This window comes from Brachyhypopomus gauderio, unplaced genomic scaffold, assembly GCF_052324685.1.
Source record: "Brachyhypopomus gauderio isolate BG-103 unplaced genomic scaffold, BGAUD_0.2 sc225, whole genome shotgun sequence".
Taxonomy (NCBI): Eukaryota; Metazoa; Chordata; class Actinopteri; order Gymnotiformes; family Hypopomidae; genus Brachyhypopomus; species Brachyhypopomus gauderio.
The window spans coordinates 160,937-170,576 of record NW_027507046.1 but is presented as its reverse complement, the minus strand read 5'-3'; the positions used below and the strand labels follow the sequence as shown (position 1 = coordinate 170,576).

Genomic DNA, 9,640 nt, shown 5'->3' with positions numbered 1-9,640 from the left:
GGCATGTTTGTCTGAGAAGCGAAGAGGAATGAAAAGCATGATGTACTGTCTCACGTGGTTATTGAGCAAATCAAGGACAGGTCCATGGAAAAATGAAACAGTAGCTGAAAATGTGATCTGGCTTGAAAAGATGTGTAAATTGCTCATGGAAAAGCACTGTGATTGGTGTTTACTTTTTGGCGACCTCTAAAGTTTAGCTGCGCAGGGTGCCAGTGGTGTAGTGGTATCATGCAAGATTCCCATTCTTGTGAACCGGGTTCGATTCCCGGCTGGCGCACAGACAAGGAATGTAGAGAGTACTTTTCTTTCTCCGAACGTCACGCTCTTATGCGCTGAGCTCTTGCCAACATGGTTATGTGGCAAAGAAGCATGGCTTCAGCATATATTTGAAAACTAGTCTATAGTCGAGAAGACCTTCAAAGTCTGCACTATGCAAAGCAAAAGTGGCCTAGTGGCCTAATGGATAAGGCATCAGCCTTCGGAGCTGAGGATTGTGGGTTCGAGTCCCATCTGGGTCATACATTGGAGACTAAAGAGTACATTCTCATTCTTTGGCTTGCCTGCAGACTTCCTCTATCTTCTTTCTTTAGACCCTTTGTAAAGGTAAGTCTGCAAACAAGCTGAGTGTGAAAGCATACAACAATGAGCCATAGAGAAGAACCTTAGACGTCAACCCATGCAGAACAGTACAACATTGTTGACCTCTACATGGCATGTTTGTCTGAGAAGCGAAGAGGAATGAAAAGCATGATGTACTGTCTCACGTGGTTATTGAGCAAATCAAGGACAGGTCCATGGAAAAATGAAACAGTAGCTGAAAATGTGATCTGGCTTGAAAAGATGTGTAAATTGCTCATGGAAAAGCACTGTGATTGGTGTTTACTTTTTGGCGACCTCTAAAGTTTAGCTGCGCAGGGTGCCAGTGGTGTAGTGGTATCATGCAAGATTCCCATTCTTGTGAACCGGGTTCGATTCCCGGCTGGCGCACAGACAAGGAATGTAGAGAGTACTTTTCTTTCTCCGAACGTCACGCTCTTATGCGCTGAGCTCTTGCCAACATGGTTATGTGCAAAAGAAGCATGGCTTCAGCATATATTTGAAAACTAGTCTATAGTCGAGAAGACCTTCAAAGTCTGCACTATGCAAAGCAAAAGTGGCCCAGTGGCCTAATGGATAAGGCATCAGCCTTCGGAGCTGAGGATTGTGGGTTCGAGTCCCATCTGGGTCATACATTGGAGACTAAACAGTACATTCTCATTCTTTGGCTTGCCTGCAGACTTCCTCTATCTTCTTTCTTTAGACCCTTTGTAAAGGTAAGTCTGCAAACAAGCTAAGTGTGAAAGCATACAACAATGAGCCATAGAGAAGAACCTTAGACGTCAACCCATGCAGAACAGTACAACATTGTTGACCTCTACATGGCATGTTTGTCTGAGAAGCGAAGAGGAATGAAAAGCATGATGTACTGTCTCACGTGGTTATTGAGCAAATCAAGGACAGGTCCATGGAAAAATGAAACAGTAGCTGAAAATGTGAGCTGGCTTGAAAAGATGTGTAAATTGCTCATGGAAAAGCACTGTGATTGGTGTTTACTTTTTGGCGACCTCTAAAGTGTAGCTGCGCAGGGTGCCAGTGGTGTAGTGGTATCATGCAAGATTCCCATTCTTGTGAACCGGGTTCGATTCCCGGCTGGCGCACAGACAAGGAATGTAGAGAGTTCTTTTCTTTCTCCGAACGTCACGCTCTTATGCGCTGAGCTCTTGCCAACATGGTTATGTGCAAAAGAAGCATGGCTTCAGCATATATTTGAAAACTAGTCTATAGTCGAGAAGACCTTCAAAGTCTGCACTATGCAAAGCAAAAGTGGCCCAGTGGTCTAATGGATAAGGCATCAGCCTTCGGAGCTGAGGATTGTGGGTTCGAGTCCCATCTGGGTCATACATTGGAGACTAAAGAGTACATTCTCATTCTTTGGCTTGCCTGCAGACTTCCTCTGTCTTCTTTCTTTAGACCCTTTGTAAAGGTAAGTCTGCAAACAAGCTGACTGTGAAAGCATACAACAATGAGCCATAGAGAAGAACCTTAGACGTCAACCCATGCAGAACAGTACAACATTGTTGTCCTCTACATGGCATGTTTGTCTGAGAAGCGAAGAGGAATGAAAAGCATGATGTACTGTCTCACGTGGTTATTGAGCAAATCAAGGACAGGTCCATGGAAAAATGAAACAGTAGCTGAAAATGTGATCTGGCTTGAAAAGATGTGTAAATTGCTCATGGAAAAGCACTGTGATTGGTGTTTACTTTTTGGCGACCTCTAAAGTGTAGCTGCGCAGGGTGCCAGTGGTGTAGTGGTATCATGCATGATTCCCATTCTTGTGAACCGGGTTCGATTCCCGGCTGGCGCACAGACATGGAATGTAGAGAGTTCTTTTCTTTCTCCGAACGTCACGCTCTTATGCGCTGAGCTCTTGCCAACATGGTTATGTGCAAAAGAAGCATGGCTTCAGCATATATTTGAAAACTAGACTATAGTCGAGAAGACCTTCAAAGTCTGCACTATGCAAAGCAAAAGTGGCCCAGTGGCCTAATGGATAAGGCATCAGCCTTCGGAGCTGAGGATTGTGGGTTCGAGTCCCATCTGGGTCATACATTGGAGACTAAAGAGTACATTCTCATTCTTTGGCTTGCCTGCAGACTTCCTCTGTCTTCTTTCTTTAGACCCTTTGTAAAGCTAAGTCTGCAAACAAGCTGAGTGTGAAAGCATACAACAATGAGCCATAGAGAAGAACCTTAGACGTCAACCCATGCAGAACAGTACAACATTGTTGACCTCTACATGGCATGCTTGTCTGAGAAGCGAAGAGGAATGAAAAGCATGATGTACTGTCTCACGTGGTTATTGAGCAAATCAAGGACAGGTCCATGGAAAAATGAAACAGTAGCTGAAAATGTGATCTGGCTTGAAAAGATGTGTAAATTGCTCATGGAAAAGCACTGTGATTGGTGTTTACTTTTTGGCGACCTCTAAAGTTTAGCTGCGCAGGGTGCCAGTGGTGTAGTGGTATCATGCAAGATTCCCATTCTTGTGAACCGGGTTCGATTCCCGGCTGGCGCACAGACAAGGAATGTAGAGAGTACTTTTCTTTCTCCGAACGTCACGCTCTTATGCGCTGAGCTCTTGCCAACATGGTTATGTGGCAAAGAAGCATGGCTTCAGCATATATTTGAAAACTAGTCTATAGTCGAGAAGACCTTCAAAGTCTGCACTATGCAAAGCAAAAGTGGCCCAGTGGCCTAATGGATAAGGCATCAGCCTTCGGAGCTGAGGATTGTGGGTTCGAGTCCCATCTGGGTCATACATTGGAGACTAAAGAGTACATTCTCATTCTTTGGCTTGCCTGCAGACTTCCTCTGTCTTCTTTCTTTAGACCCTTTGTAAAGCTAAGTCTGCAAACAAGCTGAGTGTGAAAGCATACAACAATGAGCCATAGAGAAGAACCTTAGACGTCAACCCATGCAGAACAGTACAACATTGTTGACCTCTACATGGCATGTTTGTCTGAGAAGCGAAGAGGAATGAAAAGCATGATGTACTGTCTCACGTGGTTATTGAGCAAATCAAGGACAGGTCCATGGAAAAATGAAACAGTAGCTGAAAATGTGATCTGGCTTGAAAAGATGTGTAAATTGCTCATGGAAAAGCACTGTGATTGGTGTTTACTTTTTGGCGACCTCTAAAGAGTAGCTGCGCAGGGTGCCAGTGGTGTAGTGGTATCATGCAAGATTCCCATTCTTGTGAACCGGGTTCGATTCCCGGCTGGCGCACAGACAAGGAATGTAGAGAGTACTTTTCTTTCTCCGAACGTCACGCTCTTATGCGCTGAGCTCTTGCCAACATGGTTATGTGCAAAAGAAGCATGGCTTCAGCATATATTTGAAAACTAGTCTATAGTCGAGAAGACCTTCAAAGTCTGCACTATGCAAAGCAAAAGTGGCCCAGTGGCCTAATGGATAAGGCATCAGCCTTCGGAGCTGAGGATTGTGGGTTCGAGTCCCATCTGGGTCATACATTGGAGACTAAACAGTACATTCTCATTCTTTGGCTTGCCTGCAGACTTCCTCTATCTTCTTTCTTTAGACCCTTTGTAAAGGTAAGTCTGCAAACAAGCTGAGTGTGAAAGCATACAACAATGAGCCATAGAGAAGAACCTTAGACGTCAACCCATGCAGAACAGTACAACATTGTTGACCTCTACATGGCATGTTTGTCTGAGAAGCGAAGAGGAATGAAAAGCATGATGTACTGTCTCACGTGGTTATTGAGCAAATCAAGGACAGGTCCATGGAAAAATGAAACAGTAGCTGAAAATGTGATCTGGCTTGAAAAGATGTGTAAATTGCTCATGGAAAAGCACTGTGATTGGTGTTTACTTTTTGGCGACCTCTAAAGTTTAGCTGCGCAGGGTGCCAGTGGTGTAGTGGTATCATGCAAGATTCCCATTCTTGTGAACCGGGTTCGATTCCCGGCTGGCGCACAGACAAGGAATGTAGAGAGTACTTTTCTTTCTCCGAACGTCACGCTCTTATGCGCTGAGCTCTTGCCAACATGGTTATGTGGCAAAGAAGCATGGCTTCAGCATATATTTGAAAACTAGTCTATAGTCGAGAAGACCTTCAAAGTCTGCACTATGCAAAGCAAAAGTGGCCTAGTGGCCTAATGGATAAGGCATCAGCCTTCGGAGCTGAGGATTGTGGGTTCGAGTCCCATCTGGGTCATACATTGGAGACTAAAGAGTACATTCTCATTCTTTGGCTTGCCTGCAGACTTCCTCTATCTTCTTTCTTTAGACCCTTTGTAAAGGTAAGTCTGCAAACAAGCTGAGTGTGAAAGCATACAACAATGAGCCATAGAGAAGAACCTTAGACGTCAACCCATGCAGAACAGTACAACATTGTTGACCTCTACATGGCATGTTTGTCTGAGAAGCGAAGAGGAATGAAAAGCATGATGTACTGTCTCACGTGGTTATTGAGCAAATCAAGGACAGGTCCATGGAAAAATGAAACAGTAGCTGAAAATGTGATCTGGCTTGAAAAGATGTGTAAATTGCTCATGGAAAAGCACTGTGATTGGTGTTTACTTTTTGGCGACCTCTAAAGTTTAGCTGCGCAGGGTGCCAGTGGTGTAGTGGTATCATGCAAGATTCCCATTCTTGTGAACCGGGTTCGATTCCCGGCTGGCGCACAGACAAGGAATGTAGAGAGTACTTTTCTTTCTCCGAACGTCACGCTCTTATGCGCTGAGCTCTTGCCAACATGGTTATGTGCAAAAGAAGCATGGCTTCAGCATATATTTGAAAACTAGTCTATAGTCGAGAAGACCTTCAAAGTCTGCACTATGCAAAGCAAAAGTGGCCCAGTGGCCTAATGGATAAGGCATCAGCCTTCGGAGCTGAGGATTGTGGGTTCGAGTCCCATCTGGGTCATACATTGGAGACTAAACAGTACATTCTCATTCTTTGGCTTGCCTGCAGACTTCCTCTATCTTCTTTCTTTAGACCCTTTGTAAAGGTAAGTCTGCAAACAAGCTAAGTGTGAAAGCATACAACAATGAGCCATAGAGAAGAACCTTAGACGTCAACCCATGCAGAACAGTACAACATTGTTGACCTCTACATGGCATGTTTGTCTGAGAAGCGAAGAGGAATGAAAAGCATGATGTACTGTCTCACGTGGTTATTGAGCAAATCAAGGACAGGTCCATGGAAAAATGAAACAGTAGCTGAAAATGTGAGCTGGCTTGAAAAGATGTGTAAATTGCTCATGGAAAAGCACTGTGATTGGTGTTTACTTTTTGGCGACCTCTAAAGTGTAGCTGCGCAGGGTGCCAGTGGTGTAGTGGTATCATGCAAGATTCCCATTCTTGTGAACCGGGTTCGATTCCCGGCTGGCGCACAGACAAGGAATGTAGAGAGTACTTTTCTTTCTCCGAACGTCACGCTCTTATGCGCTGAGCTCTTGCCAACATGGTTATGTGGCAAAGAAGCATGGCTTCAGCATATATTTGAAAACTAGTCTATAGTCGAGACGACCTTCAAAGTCTGCACTATGCAAAGCAAAAGTGGCCCAGTGGCCTAATGGATAAGGCATCAGCCTTCGGAGCTGAGGATTGTGGGTTCGAGTCCCATCTGGGTCATACATTGGAGACTAAACAGTACATTCTCATTCTTTGACTTGCCTGCAGACTTCCTCTATCTTCTTTCTTTAGACCCTTTGTAAAGGTAAGTCTGCAAACAAGCTAAGTGTGAAAGCATACAACAATGAGCCATAGAGAAGAACCTTAGACGTCAACCCATGCAGAACAGTACAACATTGTTGACCTCTACATGGCATGTTTGTCTGAGAAGCGAAGAGGAATGAAAAGCATGATGTACTGTCTCACGTGGTTATTGAGCAAATCAAGGACAGGTCCATGGAAAAATGAAACAGTAGCTGAAAATGTGATCTGGCTTGAAAAGATGTGTAAATTGCTCATGGAAAAGCACTGTGATTGGTGTTTACTTTTTGGCGACCTCTAAAGAGTAGCTGCGCAGGCTGCCAGTGGTGTAGTGGTATCATGCAAGATTCCCATTCTTGTGAACCGGGTTTGATTCCCGGCTGGCGCACAGACAAGGAATGTAGAGAGTTCTTTTCTTTCTCCGAACGTCACGCTCTTATGCGCTGAGCTCTTGCCAACATGGTTATGTGGCAAAGAAGCATGGCTTCAGCATATATTTGAAAACTAGTCTATAGTCGAGAAGACCTTCAAAGTCTGCACTATGCAAAGCAAAAGTGTCCCAGTGGCCTAATGGATAAGGCATCAGCCTTCGGAGCTGAGGATTGTGGGTTCGAGTCCCATCTGGGTCATACATTGGAGACTAAACAGTACATTCTCATTCTTTGGCTTGCCTGCAGACTTCCTCTATCTTCTTTCTTTAGACCCTTTGTAAAGGTAAGTCTGCAAACAAGCTGAGTGTGAAAGCATACAACAATGAGCCATAGAGAAGAACCTTAGACGTCAACCCATGCAGAACAGTACAACATTGTTGACCTCTACATGGCATGTTTGTCTGAGAAGCGAAGAGGAATGAAAAGCATGATGTACTGTCTCACGTGGTTATTGAGCAAATCAAGGACAGGTCCATGGAAAAATGAAACAGTAGCTGAAAATGTGATCTGGCTTGAAAAGATGTGTAAATTGCTCATGGAAAAGCACTGTGATTGGTGTTTACTTTTTGGCGACCTCTAAAGTTTAGCTGCGCAGGGTGCCAGTGGTGTAGTGGTATCATGCAAGATTCCCATTCTTGTGAACCGGGTTCGATTCCCGGCTGGCGCACAGACAAGGAATGTAGAGAGTACTTTTCTTTCTCCAAACGTCACGCTCTTATGCGCTGAGCTCTTGCCAACATGGTTATGTGGCAAAGAAGCATGGCTTCAGCATATATTTGAAAACTAGTCTATAGTCGAGAAGACCTTCAAAGTCTGCACTATGCAAAGCAAAAGTGGCCCAGTGGCCTAATGGATAAGGCATCAGCCTTCGGAGCTGAGGATTGTGGGTTCGAGTCCCATCTGGGTCATACATTGGAGACTAAACAGTACATTCTCATTCTTTGGCTTGCCTGCAGACTTCCTCTATCTTCTTTCTTTAGACCCTTTGTAAAGGTAAGTCTGCAAACAAGCTGAGTGTGAAAGCATACAACAATGAGCCATAGAGAAGAACCTTAGACGTCAACCCATGCAGAACAGTACAACATTGTTGACCTCTACATGGCATGTTTGTCTGAGAAGCGAAGAGGAATGAAAAGCATGATGTACTGTCTCACGTGGTTATTGAGCAAATCAAGGACAGGTCCATGGAAAAATGAAACAGTAGCTGAAAATGTGATCTGGCTTGAAAAGATGTGTAAATTGCTCATGGAAAAGCACTGTGATTGGTGTTTACTTTTTGGCGACCTCTAAAGTTTAGCTGCGCAGGGTGCCAGTGGTGTAGTGGTATCATGCAAGATTCCCATTCTTGTGAACCGAGTTCGATTCCCGGCTGGCGCACAGACAAGGAATGTAGAGAGTACTTTTCTTTCTCCGAACGTCACGCTCTTATGCGCTGAGCTCTTGCCAACATGGTTATGTGCAAAAGAAGCATGGCTTCAGCATATATTTGAAAACTAGTCTATAGTCGAGAAGACCTTCAAAGTCTGCACTATGCAAATCAAAAGTGGCCCAGTGGCCTAATGGATAAGGCTTCACCCTTCGGAGCTGAGGATTGTGGGTTCGAGTCCCATCTGGGTCATACATTGGAGACTAAACAGTACATTCTCATTCTTTGGCTTGCCTGCAGACTTCCTCTATCTTCTTTCTTTAGACCCTTTGTAAAGGTAAGTCTGCAAACAAGCTAAGTGTGAAAGCATACAACAATGAGCCATAGAGAAGAACCTTAGACGTCAACCCATGCAGAACAGTACAACATTGTTGACCTCTACATGGCATGTTTGTCTGAGAAGCGAAGAGGAATGAAAAGCATGATGTACTGTCTCACGTGGTTATTGAGCAAATCAAGGACAGGTCCATGGAAAAATGAAACAGTAGCTGAAAATGTGATCTGGCTTGAAAAGATGTGTAAATTGCTCATGGAAAAGCACTGTGATTGGTGTTTACTTTTTGGCGACCTCTAAAGTTTAGCTGCGCAGGGTGCCAGTGGTGTAGTGGTATCATGCAAGATTCCCATTCTTGTGAACCGGGTTCGATTCCCGGCTGGCGCACAGACAAGGAATGTAGAGAGTACTTTTCTTTCTCCAAACGTCACGCTCTTATGCGCTGAGCTCTTGCCAACATGGTTATGTGGCAAAGAAGCATGGCTTCAGCATATATTTGAAAACTAGTCTATAGTCGAGAAGACCTTCAAAGTCTGCACTATGCAAAGCAAAAGTGGCCCAGTGGCCTAATGGATAAGGCATCAGCCTTCGGAGCTGAGGATTGTGGGTTCGAGTCCCATCTGGGTCATACATTGGAGACTAAACAGTACATTCTCATTCTTTGGCTTGCCTGCAGACTTCCTCTATCTTCTTTCTTTAGACCCTTTGTAAAGGTAAGTCTGCAAACAAGCTGAGTGTGAAAGCATACAACAATGAGCCATAGAGAAGAACCTTAGACGTCAACCCATGCAGAACAGTACAACATTGTTGACCTCTACATGGCATGTTTGTCTGAGAAGCGAAGAGGAATGAAAAGCATGATGTACTGTCTCACGTGGTTATTGAGCAAATCAAGGACAGGTCCATGGAAAAATGAAACAGTAGCTGAAAATGTGATCTGGCTTGAAAAGATGTGTAAATTGCTCATGGAAAAGCACTGTGATTGGTGTTTACTTTTTGGCGACCTCTAAAGTTTAGCTGCGCAGGGTGCCAGTGGTGTAGTGGTATCATGCAAGATTCCCATTCTTGTGAACCGAGTTCGATTCCCGGCTGGCGCACAGACAAGGAATGTAGAGAGTACTTTTCTTTCTCCGAACGTCACGCTCTTATGCGCTGAGCTCTTGCCAACATGGTTATGTGCAAAAGAAGCATGGCTTCAGCATATATTTGAAAACTAGTCTATAGTCGAGA

The 9,640-nt window shown here is 44.4% G+C and overlaps 27 non-coding genes across 27 annotated transcripts; all 27 read left to right on the top strand.

The window, feature by feature from the left end:
* Positions 1 to 206: 206 nt before the first annotated feature.
* Positions 207 to 277, top strand: trnag-ccc (transfer RNA glycine (anticodon CCC)). The gene has a single exon. It is a non-coding gene; the product is annotated as a tRNA-Gly (tRNA).
* Positions 278 to 445: 168 nt separating this feature from the next.
* On the top strand, positions 446 to 518 carry trnar-ucg (transfer RNA arginine (anticodon UCG)). The gene has a single exon. It is a non-coding gene; the product is annotated as a tRNA-Arg (tRNA).
* Positions 519 to 916: 398 nt separating this feature from the next.
* On the top strand, positions 917 to 987 carry trnag-ccc (transfer RNA glycine (anticodon CCC)). The gene has a single exon. It is a non-coding gene; the product is annotated as a tRNA-Gly (tRNA).
* A 168-nt stretch (positions 988 to 1,155) lies between these two features.
* Positions 1,156 to 1,228, top strand: trnar-ucg (transfer RNA arginine (anticodon UCG)). Its single transcript has one exon. It is a non-coding gene; the product is annotated as a tRNA-Arg (tRNA).
* A 398-nt stretch (positions 1,229 to 1,626) lies between these two features.
* Positions 1,627 to 1,697, top strand: trnag-ccc (transfer RNA glycine (anticodon CCC)). The gene has a single exon. It is a non-coding gene; the product is annotated as a tRNA-Gly (tRNA).
* A 168-nt stretch (positions 1,698 to 1,865) lies between these two features.
* On the top strand, positions 1,866 to 1,938 carry trnar-ucg (transfer RNA arginine (anticodon UCG)). The gene has a single exon. It is a non-coding gene; the product is annotated as a tRNA-Arg (tRNA).
* Positions 1,939 to 2,336: 398 nt separating this feature from the next.
* trnag-ccc (transfer RNA glycine (anticodon CCC)) lies at positions 2,337 to 2,407 on the top strand. The gene has a single exon. It is a non-coding gene; the product is annotated as a tRNA-Gly (tRNA).
* A 168-nt stretch (positions 2,408 to 2,575) lies between these two features.
* trnar-ucg (transfer RNA arginine (anticodon UCG)) lies at positions 2,576 to 2,648 on the top strand. The gene has a single exon. It is a non-coding gene; the product is annotated as a tRNA-Arg (tRNA).
* Positions 2,649 to 3,046: 398 nt separating this feature from the next.
* On the top strand, positions 3,047 to 3,117 carry trnag-ccc (transfer RNA glycine (anticodon CCC)). The gene has a single exon. It is a non-coding gene; the product is annotated as a tRNA-Gly (tRNA).
* A 168-nt stretch (positions 3,118 to 3,285) lies between these two features.
* Positions 3,286 to 3,358, top strand: trnar-ucg (transfer RNA arginine (anticodon UCG)). The gene has a single exon. It is a non-coding gene; the product is annotated as a tRNA-Arg (tRNA).
* Positions 3,359 to 3,756: 398 nt separating this feature from the next.
* On the top strand, positions 3,757 to 3,827 carry trnag-ccc (transfer RNA glycine (anticodon CCC)). The gene has a single exon. It is a non-coding gene; the product is annotated as a tRNA-Gly (tRNA).
* Positions 3,828 to 3,995: 168 nt separating this feature from the next.
* trnar-ucg (transfer RNA arginine (anticodon UCG)) lies at positions 3,996 to 4,068 on the top strand. The gene has a single exon. It is a non-coding gene; the product is annotated as a tRNA-Arg (tRNA).
* A 398-nt stretch (positions 4,069 to 4,466) lies between these two features.
* trnag-ccc (transfer RNA glycine (anticodon CCC)) lies at positions 4,467 to 4,537 on the top strand. Its single transcript has one exon. It is a non-coding gene; the product is annotated as a tRNA-Gly (tRNA).
* A 168-nt stretch (positions 4,538 to 4,705) lies between these two features.
* trnar-ucg (transfer RNA arginine (anticodon UCG)) lies at positions 4,706 to 4,778 on the top strand. The gene has a single exon. It is a non-coding gene; the product is annotated as a tRNA-Arg (tRNA).
* Positions 4,779 to 5,176: 398 nt separating this feature from the next.
* On the top strand, positions 5,177 to 5,247 carry trnag-ccc (transfer RNA glycine (anticodon CCC)). The gene has a single exon. It is a non-coding gene; the product is annotated as a tRNA-Gly (tRNA).
* Positions 5,248 to 5,415: 168 nt separating this feature from the next.
* Positions 5,416 to 5,488, top strand: trnar-ucg (transfer RNA arginine (anticodon UCG)). Its single transcript has one exon. It is a non-coding gene; the product is annotated as a tRNA-Arg (tRNA).
* Positions 5,489 to 5,886: 398 nt separating this feature from the next.
* On the top strand, positions 5,887 to 5,957 carry trnag-ccc (transfer RNA glycine (anticodon CCC)). Its single transcript has one exon. It is a non-coding gene; the product is annotated as a tRNA-Gly (tRNA).
* A 168-nt stretch (positions 5,958 to 6,125) lies between these two features.
* On the top strand, positions 6,126 to 6,198 carry trnar-ucg (transfer RNA arginine (anticodon UCG)). Its single transcript has one exon. It is a non-coding gene; the product is annotated as a tRNA-Arg (tRNA).
* Positions 6,199 to 6,595: 397 nt separating this feature from the next.
* Positions 6,596 to 6,667, top strand: trnag-ccc (transfer RNA glycine (anticodon CCC)). Its single transcript has one exon. It is a non-coding gene; the product is annotated as a tRNA-Gly (tRNA).
* Positions 6,668 to 6,835: 168 nt separating this feature from the next.
* On the top strand, positions 6,836 to 6,908 carry trnar-ucg (transfer RNA arginine (anticodon UCG)). Its single transcript has one exon. It is a non-coding gene; the product is annotated as a tRNA-Arg (tRNA).
* A 398-nt stretch (positions 6,909 to 7,306) lies between these two features.
* On the top strand, positions 7,307 to 7,377 carry trnag-ccc (transfer RNA glycine (anticodon CCC)). The gene has a single exon. It is a non-coding gene; the product is annotated as a tRNA-Gly (tRNA).
* A 168-nt stretch (positions 7,378 to 7,545) lies between these two features.
* On the top strand, positions 7,546 to 7,618 carry trnar-ucg (transfer RNA arginine (anticodon UCG)). The gene has a single exon. It is a non-coding gene; the product is annotated as a tRNA-Arg (tRNA).
* Positions 7,619 to 8,016: 398 nt separating this feature from the next.
* On the top strand, positions 8,017 to 8,087 carry trnag-ccc (transfer RNA glycine (anticodon CCC)). Its single transcript has one exon. It is a non-coding gene; the product is annotated as a tRNA-Gly (tRNA).
* Positions 8,088 to 8,255: 168 nt separating this feature from the next.
* Positions 8,256 to 8,328, top strand: trnar-ucg (transfer RNA arginine (anticodon UCG)). The gene has a single exon. It is a non-coding gene; the product is annotated as a tRNA-Arg (tRNA).
* Positions 8,329 to 8,726: 398 nt separating this feature from the next.
* Positions 8,727 to 8,797, top strand: trnag-ccc (transfer RNA glycine (anticodon CCC)). Its single transcript has one exon. It is a non-coding gene; the product is annotated as a tRNA-Gly (tRNA).
* A 168-nt stretch (positions 8,798 to 8,965) lies between these two features.
* trnar-ucg (transfer RNA arginine (anticodon UCG)) lies at positions 8,966 to 9,038 on the top strand. Its single transcript has one exon. It is a non-coding gene; the product is annotated as a tRNA-Arg (tRNA).
* A 398-nt stretch (positions 9,039 to 9,436) lies between these two features.
* On the top strand, positions 9,437 to 9,507 carry trnag-ccc (transfer RNA glycine (anticodon CCC)). The gene has a single exon. It is a non-coding gene; the product is annotated as a tRNA-Gly (tRNA).
* Positions 9,508 to 9,640: the final 133 nt, after the last annotated feature.